Consider the following 13,384-nt stretch of genomic DNA (forward strand, 5'->3'; position numbering starts at 1 on the left):
TTTCTTTAAAATTAAAATATACTAATATAAATATAAACAAAGACCATGGGGCATTTACACTTTGGAAAAAAAATACCGTCTATGTATTAATGGTTTTGTTGACATTGACTCTGGAATGTAAGTGTTGACAGATATGAACACTATCATGAAAAAAATAGCATATTTTTAAATTATTCCTTTTACTCTTGAGATTATTTTTGCTTTTATTGAGAATATATTGTTTTCTCATGAAATCTATAAGAATTAGTTTCTCCTACCTATACTCTACCAAGTTCCTCCCCTCCTTCTCTTCCATGTGATCCACTCTCTTTCTGTCTCATTGGGAAATAACAGGTTTCTGAAAGATAACAATAAAACAACAAAGTAAAATAACACAGAACAAAAGCATCACATTGAGTTTAGAAAAGACAAACTAACAGAAGGAAAAAAGTCACAGGAGAAGGCACAAGAATCATAAAGCCACTCATTTACACACTCAGGATTCCCATAAAAATACTAAACTAAAAGCTACAACATATATGCGGGATATATACATATATATACACTTGGTGTAGACGTATGTAGGCCTTGTGCTTGTTGCTTCAGTCTTTGAGTACATAAGAGCTTTTCTTTATTTATTTAGAGCGAATCTTTCTTTCAGTGTCCTCTATTCTCTCAGACTTGTACAGTTTTCACCTCTGCCTCTGCCTGATTCCCTAAGCTCTGGATTTGTTCCCATCTACTGCAGGAGGTAACTTCTCTGATGATGGCTGAACAAAACACTTGTCTATGAGTATAGCAGAATAGTATTAGGAGTTACTTTATGCCTTTTAAAAGAGAAAACAAAACAATAACTAGTTCACAAACTGACAACAAGGCTCTCCCAAAACACACAACTTACTGAACATCGAAATGTCAAACTTATTGCCTTTTATCTCTGGTGTATCTAGTCTTTGTTTTCTGTTTTTTTGTTTTTGCTTTCTAACAGGATGTGGTAGATACAAGTTCTATCTTGGGGAGCATACTGAAAGTCATTTCCTAAATCAGATATTGGTTGGTTATTCCCACATTTGTGGTATCACTGCGCTAGCATATATTACAGATAGGACAGCATTGGAGATCAAAGGTTTTGTGGCTCAGGATTTACATATCTCTTTTAGTAGCATGCAGAGAATCTTCCCATACCAAAGACAAGAGAATGTAGTAGGTAAGGTTGTCATCTGTAGGCCTGGCTTGATCTCTCTACAGTCAGTAAGTTGGATGGGTGTTTTCTTTGGCAATGGGGCATTGCTGTCAGTTTGTGGAGAATAAGTTATTGTATTGGCAACAACCTGGTTTGAGGATTTCCATCAGACTTCCTTAGCCAGCAATTCAATTAGGTGTTACCTAGTCCTCCTACTGGAAGTTTTGTTGGTGACAAAAGATGGCCAGTTCCGAGTCTGTCTTCCTCATTATTTGAATTATTTGGAAACTTCATTAAGATCACCTTCATTTATTATAGGATGTTTCCAGTACTCAAGGTTTCCATACCATCCCTCAACATCCCTTAATTAAGGTTGGCTTCTGTTGTATTCTTTCCCTCATTTCCATCTCTTATTTCTTTCTACATGATCCTCATATTCCAGTCCTCTCTACCCTAGTATACCCATAAAGTTATTGTTTTCCTCTCACAGGGATCCAAGTGGCCCCAAGTGCCAGTCTTTTACTCTATACTTAATTTCTATGGTTCTTTGCATTACAACTTTTTAATATTGATTTGATGGCTAAAATCCACATATAAATGAATAAATAATATAATTATATATCTGTATCTGGGTTACCTCACTCAGGATGATTTCTTCTCTAGTTCTATCCATTGACTTGTGAGTTTTCTGATTTCATTTTTATTTTTAGCAGCTGTAATTCTTCATTGTGTAAATGTACCACATATTCTTTTTCTATTTTACCATTGAGGGACAACTAGCTTGTTTCCAATATCTACCTCTTATGAGCATAGTTCTAGTTAATATGGTTGAAAACGTGTTCTTGTGGTAGAATGAAGCATCCTTTGGGAATATGCTAAAATGTGGTCTAGCTGGGTCTTGTGGTATATTAATTCCATATTTATGTTGGAACCACCATATTGATTCATATGACTGTATGCACTTCCAAAACATTTGCATTCTTATCAGTAATGGATGAGTGATACACTTGTTCCACATCCTTGCCAGCATGAATTGTTGCTTGTGGTATTGATCTTGGTCAGTGGGACAGGAATTAGATGAAATCTCAGAGTAATTTTTATTTGCATTTTCCTGATGACTACCCATCATGTTCCCCTTCCTTTCCCACACCAAACCCTACCATATACATCCTAGCTTTCTTTAAAATTCATGGCTTATTTTATTAATTTTATTATGCCTATTCAAGCTCCAACCATAAACAAACAAACAAAAAAGCAACAAGTGAGTAAAGAATACTGATAGCAGAAGAACTAATCTTTCACTGAAAAAAGCATACCAACTTGTTATCCAATACCAAATGATCAGCACTGAAACATATACACAATATAATTGTAAACACTGAGCTGATTGTAGCATATATCTCAGTACATCAAACTCTATTATAAATCACTATGTAGGAAATTATGGGACTACACAGAAATTGTGATTGCACAGTAATAACATTAATAGAATACATGCCACAATCAAACATTCTTTAATGAGAGAGAATGATTTTTTTCATATTCATAATAATTATAAAATTATTGTTATATAATAATAATAATAATAAAGTTTATCAAAGGAATCATAATCACTATTACCTAGAACTAACATCACCATAACTCCAGGAAAAAATATTAAATATATATATATATATATATATATATATATATATATATATATATATATATACAAAGGCTAGTGGTAGCATATAAAAAATTTACCATAGATAAAGTATACCATAATTTCTCTGTAGGAAATGAAAGAGTATACTGTGTAAATTATGGTATTAGTTGAAAAGCAATTAACATGGTAAAAACAGAGGTGAAAGTGTCATAACAAAATGTCTTTGGGAAGAAAGCATTTATTCTCTCTGAAAGTAAGAAAGGTTGGAACATTATTATAATTAAACCATTTTCTACAGAGAAAGTATATTAATACACTTCTTAGGAAAGATTTTTAAGTATTACATTTATAATTAAAATTCTAATTTATAGTAACATTTAAAGTGGAATTTTAAGTACTTCTACTTCTCGTGATGTTAATTGAACAACAATAACAATTTTTCATAGTTATTTAAATTCTGAAAACTAATTATTAAAAATAATAAAAGTATGGAAAATAAAATATCAATTTAAAGATAACAAAATTGAAATGAGAGATTTTTAAGAGGTTAAAGGCACTAATTGCTCTTCCAAAAGATCCAAGTTAAGTTTCCAAAACCTACACTGAAGCTCACAAGCAACTAGAACTCAAGTTTCAAGGGATCAAATGTTATTATGTGGCTTTGGTGTGCATTAATCCTGAGCATAAGGTACATGCATATACACATCTAATAAAAATAAAATAACACCTCAAAATATAATAAAACCAGAAACGTATGTATTTGTGAAAGAACCTGGGATGTTTGCCTCAGTTCAACTCCTACTCTCTCTCTCATTCTCCCTTTTCCTCACTCATCAAATGTAAAGCTTCTTTTTTATATATATATATAGTGTGTGCACATATGTCTATTATAATTATATATATATATATATATATATATATATATATATATATATATATATGAAAATCAAAGTTATTGGGTCCTTCAGGTACTGTTTATAGGCACATAGATGTAGAGATATGGAATCAAAAGACTCCTTCCATGGGGACACTGATTCCCACTTGCTAGCGGAGGGAAACCCTGGGATATTTCTGTTAACCTCAGCCTACTGAGAGACCAAGGAGGCATACTTTCTCAAGCAGAGAATTCTGGTGTTTTGCCAATCAGCTTGCATGTCAGAGGAAGTGGCCTTCGGGATCCTTTTCCCATGAGAAAGTAACTTTGTCTATAGTTTAATTAGACAATTCATCTAAGAGTTGGACTGCTGACAGATTTCTCAGTCTGTAAGAAGGCTTGGGTCACTTTGAACCAAGATAAGCTATTGCTAGGGAAACAGCAGCTGGTGAGAACTAAAAACTATGGTAAAATTCTATTCTCCCTTGCCTTAAAAAGTAGTTGAAACTTTGAATAAAGTATGCATTAGCTACCTTGGCTGTGTACCCCCTGTGACCTGGTGAGTTTGATCTTCACTTGGGACCCCATTAACACACTAGATGTTGACATGCGTATTTAGGACAAACCATGGGATTGGACAACCCATCATAGGATCTTTCCTTGACTTTCATCTCTCAATAACTGTTAATGGCTTGTAGTTCTTAATCTGGCATAGGATTTAAGAGATTTCTCCCATTCACTTTGATATGTGAATTGAGGTCTCCTTCACATTTCTCCTATTTAGAAGGTCATATCCTTGAGGTTTTATCAATGCAGATTTTTTCCATCATATTTAAAAGACTGTCTCACAGCAGATGACAAAGACATAAAAATATGGATCGATTTTCATTCTTCTACATGCACACTGCCAATACGATCAGCATCATTTGTTAAATATCTTCTTTTTTCCACTGTATGGTTTTTACACCCTTCTCAAAAATCCAGTCAAAAATAGACAGGTATTTGAGTTTATTTCTGGACCTTCTATTCTATTCCATTGATCAAACTGTCTCTTTACCAATACAATGTGGTTTTTATTGTTGTTCTGTAGTATAGATTATGATTAGGGATAGTGATACCTCCAGAAGATTTTTTTTATTGTTTTGGAAATAATCTTCACTTACCTTACATCTGACAGAAGGCTAATATCCAACATCTATAAATCTATAAAGAAATCAATAACTTAGACTCCAAAAAAATAAAAAAACAAACAAACAAACCAACAAAAAAACCCCAACCAATCACCCTATTAAAAATGGCATAAAGAATTAAATAGAGAATTCTCAACTGAGGAATCTCAGATTGCAGAACAGCACTTTAAAAAAAAAACTGCTCAAAATTTTTAATCATCAAGAAAATGCAAATCAAAAATACCCTGATATTATAACTAATCAGAGTGGCTAAGATAAGAAACTCAGGGGACAGTTATATGCTGACAAGGATGTAGAGAAAATTGAACACTCTCCCATTGCTAGTAGGATCCCAAACTTATATAACCATTCTGGAAATCAATTGGTAGTTCCTCAGAAAATTGGAAATAGTTCTACCTGAAGATCAGTTATAGTGCTCCTGGGAATTTATCCAAAATATGTTGCACAGTATCATAAGGATACATGCTTCACTATATTCATAGAAGCCTTTTTAATAATAGCCAGAATCTAGAAGCAACATAGATGTCCCTCAGCTGAAGAATGAATACAGAAACTGTGATTCATTTTTTGCATTGGAACACTATTCAGCTATTAAAATGAGGACATCATGAATTTTGCAGGCAAATGAATGGAACTAGGTATCTAGTATCATCCAGAGTGAGATAATCCAGACCCAAAAAGACATGTATTCTATGTACTTAGTGATTGGTGGATATAACCCAAAAAGTACAGATTGCCCATAGTAACCCCATAGACCTTAAGAAGTTAAACAAGAAGATGGCCCATGTGAGGATGTTTAATCCCACTTGTAAGGGAGGAAAAAAAATAATCACAGGAAGCAGAGGGTGGGAGGGAGGAACCTGGGTAGGAGAGTGGGGAGGGAAAACGGGGGCAGGATCAGGTATGAGGGGAGTAAGGAGAGATGACCAGAGAGCAAGGAGAATGAATGGAAATATGCAGCTACTGTGGGTCGGGGAACATCTAGAAATTCCCAGAGACCTGGAATGGGAGTGGATCCTAGGACACAATGTGGGTGACCTCACCCGAAATGACCAACAGTGGGGATATGGAAACTGAGAAGACGACCTTCAGTAGTAAAACATGACCCGTAAAAGAAATGCAGGTACAAATATGGAACAGAGACTGAAAGAATGGCTGAGCAATAATCATCCCAAGGGCTGGTACCCAATCCCTGACACTATTACTGATGATATGTTTTGGTTTCAAATAGTAGCCTAGCATGGCTATCCTCTGAGGGGCTCTACACAAACAGATACAGATACTCACAGCAAAGCATTGCACTGAGGTAGGGACCCCTATGGAAGAATTAGGAGATTGATAGAAGGAAATGAAGGGGATAATATTGCCATAGAAAGATCAACAATGTCAACCATTCTGGACCTGTGGGAAATCCCAGAGATTGAGCCACAAACTAAAGAGCATACACAGTCTCATAAATAGTCTGAGGCCTCAAGCACATATGTCGCAGGGGCCTGCCTTGTCTGGCCTTGGTGGGAAAGGTTATGCCTAATCCCATAGAGAGTTCATGCCTCAGTATGAGAGGATATTGTGTGTGTGTGGTGGGGGCACTCTCTCAGAGGCAAAGGGGAGGGGGATGGGAGGAAGAACTCTGAGAGGGGGCATCAGAGGCAGCAACCTTTTGGATTTAAATAAATAAAATAATTATTTAATAAAAACTAAATAAAAAGAAATCTAACCAGGAGGGAGGTCCCTGCTACCTCTTGATACTACAGTGTATGGAATATTCTGCAATAGGACCTTAACATTTAGGTTTTTTCAACATAAAAAAAAAAAACAAAAAACAAAACAAAACAAAACAAAACAAAATGGCAATAGGATCTATAGAATTGGGAGACACTGTGGCTTTCCTACCCAATAGATCATATGAAAGTAACCAGTGCCTTACCCTGAGATTATCATTTAATCACACTTGCTTTCTGAAAATAGTATTATAACTTAAGCATGTTCAAAAATCATGGTTAAGGATATCAAAAGTTCAAAGATAGAAAGTATTGTTTTGCTAAGCATTAATATTAAACTGCTTTTAAACATTTATGATTTTATGAATAGATTTCTGACACTCTCAACCAGTGTTAGAGGTGTGTCTTTTAAGCAGGAGGTGATAATTAATGCGGAAATCAATAACTGCTCAAATCATTAAGAATATGTGACGATTAGTGCCCAGGCACAAATAAGCCATCTATGTAACTTTCTTCTTCACATATTGACATATTCAAGGAACTTCATAGAATGGGGAGATGACAGGCTAGATGAGGAAGAGGAGTGCGATGAAGTATGGTATTCTGAACAGGAGTTGCGACTGTCCTGCTATATCTAGGGATAGCATATACTGGCTAGGAGAATGGACATTGAGGTATCTTCTGCAGCTGATGAATTTTTTACAATTAATATCTCCCAGAGAGGAGCAGTTCAAGCCTCCTTGGTTGAACCCACATCCATGCCCATATGGGCAGCATAAATTGAACTCAATGGACTAAAATTAATGACTGATTATAGAAAAACTCTTATTGTATCATAACACATATTTCATTGAAATTAGAAAGGCACTTAAATAGAATAAAGCTAGTCATGATTCTATTATATAAATCTGTCAGTCTAAGTTAACAAAGTTATAAAAAATTGTTAATGTATAAATAATAGGCATTTTCAACATATTTTAATATGATACATTTAACTCCGCAGTATTCTAATATATTAATGAATAATTCTTCATCAAACAATATTTTTAGATGTTTACATGATTTGGTATAGAAGTTTAAAAGAAAATCAATTAATTTTAGAAGTTTATTTACTCATTCTTTTGATTGTTGAACATCTATTTGTTTATCTATTTATCTACAATACTTTTGTTTCATAGGTTATGATGTAGTGCAAATTTTAGGAGTTCATATATGTATATGAAAATATAAATGGACCAATATTAAATTTTTTAAAAATAGTAATATCAGATATAAACAGAAGAAAAGTTCATATAAGTATACTAGTAATTACATTGAAAATCAAAGTTTTTTTAAGTAGTTAATAAATGTGCCTGGAGATTTAAATATTTTGTTTCTTATAAAACTAATTTGCTATTCATTTGTAACATATCATGTGAATACAAATGATTTACATAACTTTTGCATTATGCATTGAATGATTACATATTTCAAATACTTTATGTAGTATTAGAAAAGTTCGTTTAAACAAAGAAAAAGGCTAAATAATAACCAAGTTAAGAAATGAAATAGAACATGTAAATCTTTGAACAATTTTATGACTTTTTCTTCTGTACTATTCATGAATACACCACATTTTTTATCAGTAGGAAAATAAATAATATATTTCATTGCAATATAGTCCTGCAATTAAAAGTTGGAAAACCAAAACTAGATTGAATTTACAATATTTGTCATACTAAAAGCACACTAACAGTATATCTTCTACACATAAATGCCAAAAAGGTAACTAGCTAATATATGCTTCATAGCCTCATTCTATGGGAAGTAAAATGAAAACTAATTCATAATTTTGAAAATTTGAGAATAGTTTGTCCTCATAGAACACTTTGTAACTATCATTTGAGGTAAAATTTTCCTGTTATATGTGTGTGTATGTATATTCAGAAAACAGATATTGTAGTGCATATGATGACTATTGAATTGAAAATATTAAATATATGTACATATACATATATAATATATATACTGATTTTTTTTAATTCAAAAGACTTCATGTGCTCGAAAACTATCTGTTTTTCTAAGTTTGGCTTAATTAGTTTAAAATAAGAATCTCTAATTATATCCATCTTTAATAAATTGAAAAACCATTAGTTCTACCTTGTAGCTAAACTGGGTACATATATACCATATTTCTCTTACGTTAAACTGTTGATAGACTTCTGCTTAGCTTCATTATTGTAAATACTATCAACAGTGTCCCAATAAAAATTGATTTGCACCTTCCTCTGTAGCACTCTGATAGGCGTTCTGTAAGATTTTTACACAACTGCTTTACCTAGATTCTGTTTTGACAATAGTAATATAGGTTTTCTTCTCCTCCTGTCCTTCACTATTAGCAGCCTTTCTTGTTTATGTCAGTGTTTTGATGATAATCATTCTTTCTGAAGGAAGTTGAAATCTTGACATAGTTTTTTATTTGCTTTTTCAAAGACTAAAACTGTATAGTATTTTAAAATAATTAGTGAGCAATTTATTTCTTTTGAAAATTTTCTTTTCAATTTATTTTCCATGTTCATGATTTGATTATATATTTTTTATTTTTTATTTTTTTGATTATATATTTTTATTTTTAATTTTAAAATGGTTTTATATTTCCTGCTAAATAATGTTAATGTCTTCAAATAGTCAATATTAAATTTTAAGTAACTAAACTTAATAGATGTTTGAGGTTAAAAAAAAGCCCAGCTCATCCAATCCATAATCTGAGAATGAAGATTTCTTATTTTCTAAGAATATACCAAAAGTGAAGCTAATCCAATTCCCAACTAATTATGATAATTTCACGATGCTTCCTGTTACTTAAAATCACAGGAATTATAAAATGTAGGTCATTTGTTTCCCAGCCTGCCATAGTGTGGAAAAAAAAAAAAAAAACTTTGTTACTCACTCAAGGAAGAAGAGATAAAGCCAACCATGATATTCTAGTGTCCCCCACTGCTTTTCATTCACTATTTGACAAAGTTAGAGGGAAAGCAGAACTCAGCCAAAAAGTACAATTCTTCTCTTGGAATATGACTACCAATTCTTCCTTATGCTTCCAACCAAACTAGGGCTGGGGACATCTCTTAGTCGGCACAAGTTTTAGTGTGTGTATTACAAGCATGAAAGCTGGGATTCAGATCCTTAGCAGTTCTAACTCAGAAAACAATAGCATCCTCCTGTCTCCTCAGTACTGAGAATGTGGGGATGTGTGCAGGAGACACAGGAGAGGAGACCATCATTGAAGTATACTGCATGGAGAAAATATTTTCCTTAAAAATATAAGTCAGAGACAATGGATGCTAGGACAATCTGGTTCTCAAGACTACTCAGAATTGGCAAGCGCTATCTTCAGTAAGAGATCCTGTCCTCAAATCAAAACCATGATTGAGGAAGGCACCCATAGTTTACTTTAAACTGTCTTTCATGAGATCATTATAAAATCTTCAATGTTAAACTTCATCTTTTGAACATGTATACCAAATACCACCACAAACCTGGACCGAATATAGGAGATAAACTTTTCAAACATTAAAGCACATCATTACTATGAAAATGGAACAGAAAATTGATAGTGACAATTATGACGTGAAAGACTGTTTTATATTATTTTGTGAAAGTACAAACTTAAACAACAAGAATATTCCTAGTGATTCGTTTTACACTTTTAAAGCATAAAGGTGTTATGACGTATAAAACCTGGGCTTGAAAGATAGCCCAGAATGTAAAGGTGGGTGGTTACTTCCAAGTCTGATAGCCTGCATTCAATCCTCAGGACCACATAGTAGGAAAGATGCAACCCTGGCAAGTTATGATCTGACTTCCTCACATGGGCCTCATTGCATGCTCACCTACACACTAAACACATAATAAAGCCTAAGAGTATGGAAACTTCACATGTTCTCTCTGAAGGGTTTAATCACTGGTCGTGCCATAAACATAAAACTAACAATTATTTCTAAATTAGGTATGCAGGGCCTGTATGGTTTCTGAGATTTGAAATAACAGCATTTTTTTTTGAAAGAATAAAAATAAGTGAAAACAGTTACTTGCTCACGTGAAGTAGTTGAACCATAAAAGCAAGGAGGACATCAAATTCTCCCAGTGGCATCCTGTGGGTTGTTTGTGTTGTAGAGGTAATAGCATACAGACAGGAATGTTAATAGTGCCCAACATTGGATATTATAGCATACAGACAGGAAATTCAGTAGTGCCCAGCATTGGAGTTTATAGCACACAGACAGGAGATTCAGTAGTGCCCCGCATAGGAGTTATAGTATATAGATGAAGAGTCAATAATGCCCAGCAGTCTTAATGCTTAGGTAGGGAAGTAACAGTTGAAAGAGGCTTAACTGTCTGGAAACTGAAGAAATATGGATCCGAGATTGCTGCACTGTCGGCTGCAGAGATCACAAGGAGGAAGATTGATGTTTTGCTGGAGCACTGAACTTCTTTGAGGTGATGTTCTAAGAAATATTTTGAAAACATTTTTTGGGAACAAGAACTACCAAATACCATTCACTGAAAAAAAAAATCCATCTTTCACAGGACAAGGAAACAAGACGTTTATGATTACCCAAAATGTAAAGAACGTACTATTTCCTTGAAATTGTATTAGAGGCCTGAGAAGACTAATACGCAAAGAGAAGAACAGACTTAATCTTAAGTAGAAACGATTCCATGTAGTATGTACAAATTCATAAATAAAATATAATTTATTTACTGTTTGGTCTAAAATACACAGTGAATTTGAAAAAACATGAATTGGCATAAAATCAATAATACTATGTAGCTTATATATTTTTTCCTCAAGATAAAAACATAGGAAAATTATACAATTTACAATACTGTCATTATAAACATATAAATAAAAATAAAATTAAACAGAATGTGAGAAACTCACCTAATAAAAACAACAAATCTCTGATGAAAATATTTAAAGGAACAGATAATGGACAGATATTTCTACCTGTGCTAGGAGAAGTGATCTCAAACTTCTCAATATACTGTTGGCTATATTAATCAGTAATCCAATAAACTCTAGATACATAGTAGTAGAAATTAGAATTTTAATGTTCTATGGAACCAAAAATGATTATCTATAGTTCAAGAAAGAAAAGCAAATGATAAAAAGTGATCTTCTAATTTAAATATTGGTTCAATAGCTCTACTAATTATGATAGTAAGGGCTGTATCAAAAAGATAGACCAGTGTAGAAGAGAAAATAGAACACATAAACCCTCAGCACACTTGCAAAGTGAAAGTGTTGGCTGAGGTGAGGAACTTTCGGAGGTAAATACACAGGAGAAAGTAGATAGGGGAGCTCAGAAAAAGTATGGGAGCTCAAAAAAGGGAAGGGAGCTTGAAAAAATGTGAAAGTCAAAAAGTAAAGAAAAAGAAAAAGAAAGAAAAAATGGAAGGAATATGCAGAGACTGCCTCATCTAGGAATCCATAACATAATCAACCACCAAATACAGACACTATTACAAATGCCAACAAGATTTTGCTGACATGACCCTGATACAGCTGTCTCTTGTGAGGCTATGCTAGTGCCTGGCAAATACAGAAGTGGATGCTCGCAGTCATCTATTGGATGGAACACAGGGCACCCAATGGAGGAGTTAGAGAAAGTACAAAAGAACTGAAGGGGTCTGTAACCCTATAGGAGGAACAGCAATATGAACTAACCAGTACCTCCTGAGCTCGTGTCTCTAGCTGCATATATAGCAGAAGATGGCCTAGTCAGCCATTATTGAGAGGAGAGGCCCTTGGTCTTGCAAAGATTATATGCCCCAATACAGGGGAATGCCAGGGCCAGGAAGCAGGGAGGGGTGGGTTAGTGAGCAGGGGGAGGGTGGATGGGATGGGAGGGTTGGAGGGAAAATGAGGAAAGGGGATAAAATTTGAAATGTAAATAAAGAAAATACGTAATAGAAAAAAAAAAAGTAATCCAAATTGGCAAATTACACTGCTACATGTCAGAATGTACCTATTTATTTTACTAGCAATAGTAGCAATGCTGGATGTGTTTCTGTGGACCCTCAGACTGTAGTGCAAAGGATTAAGATGGGAATGCCTACAGTCCAGACTCCAGAAGCTGCCTTCCCTCAGACTTTTAGACCTTGTAGGACAGAAAACACAGAGACTGTGGAACCTACTTTCAAAAAACCAACCAAATGGAGAGGTTGTTAAGTGATCCTCCTCTTTCCTTTAATGTGAGCAGTTATTCCAACTCAAAAATGGACTGGTCAAGAAATCAATCCATAAATTCATTGTTTTTAATAGCTGAGTAGTACTCTATTGTGTAAATGTACCACAGTTTCTGTATCCATTCCTCTATTGAGGGACATCTGGGTTCTTTGCAGCCTCTGGTTACTATAAATAAGGCTGCTATGAACATAGTGGAATATGTGTCCTTATTACCAGTTGGAAGATCTTCTGGGTATATGCCCAGAAGAGGTATTGCTGGGTCCTCCGGTAGTACTATGTCCAATTTTCTGTGGAAATGCCAGACTGATTTCCAGAGTGGTTGAACAAGCTTGCAATCCCACCAGCAATGGAGGAGTGTTCCTCTTTCTCCACTACCTCGCCAGCATCTGCAGTCACCTGAATTTTTAATCTTAGCCATTCTGACTGGTGTGAGATGGAATCTCAGGATTGTTTTGATTTGCATACTCAGCTATTAAAAACAATGAATTTATGAAATTCTTGGGCAAATGGATGTATCTGGAGGATATCATCCTTAGTGAGGTAACCCAATCACAAAAGAA

This window comes from Mus pahari, chromosome 8, assembly GCF_900095145.1.
Source record: "Mus pahari chromosome 8, PAHARI_EIJ_v1.1, whole genome shotgun sequence".
In the NCBI taxonomy this organism is placed as follows: Eukaryota; Metazoa; Chordata; class Mammalia; order Rodentia; family Muridae; genus Mus; species Mus pahari.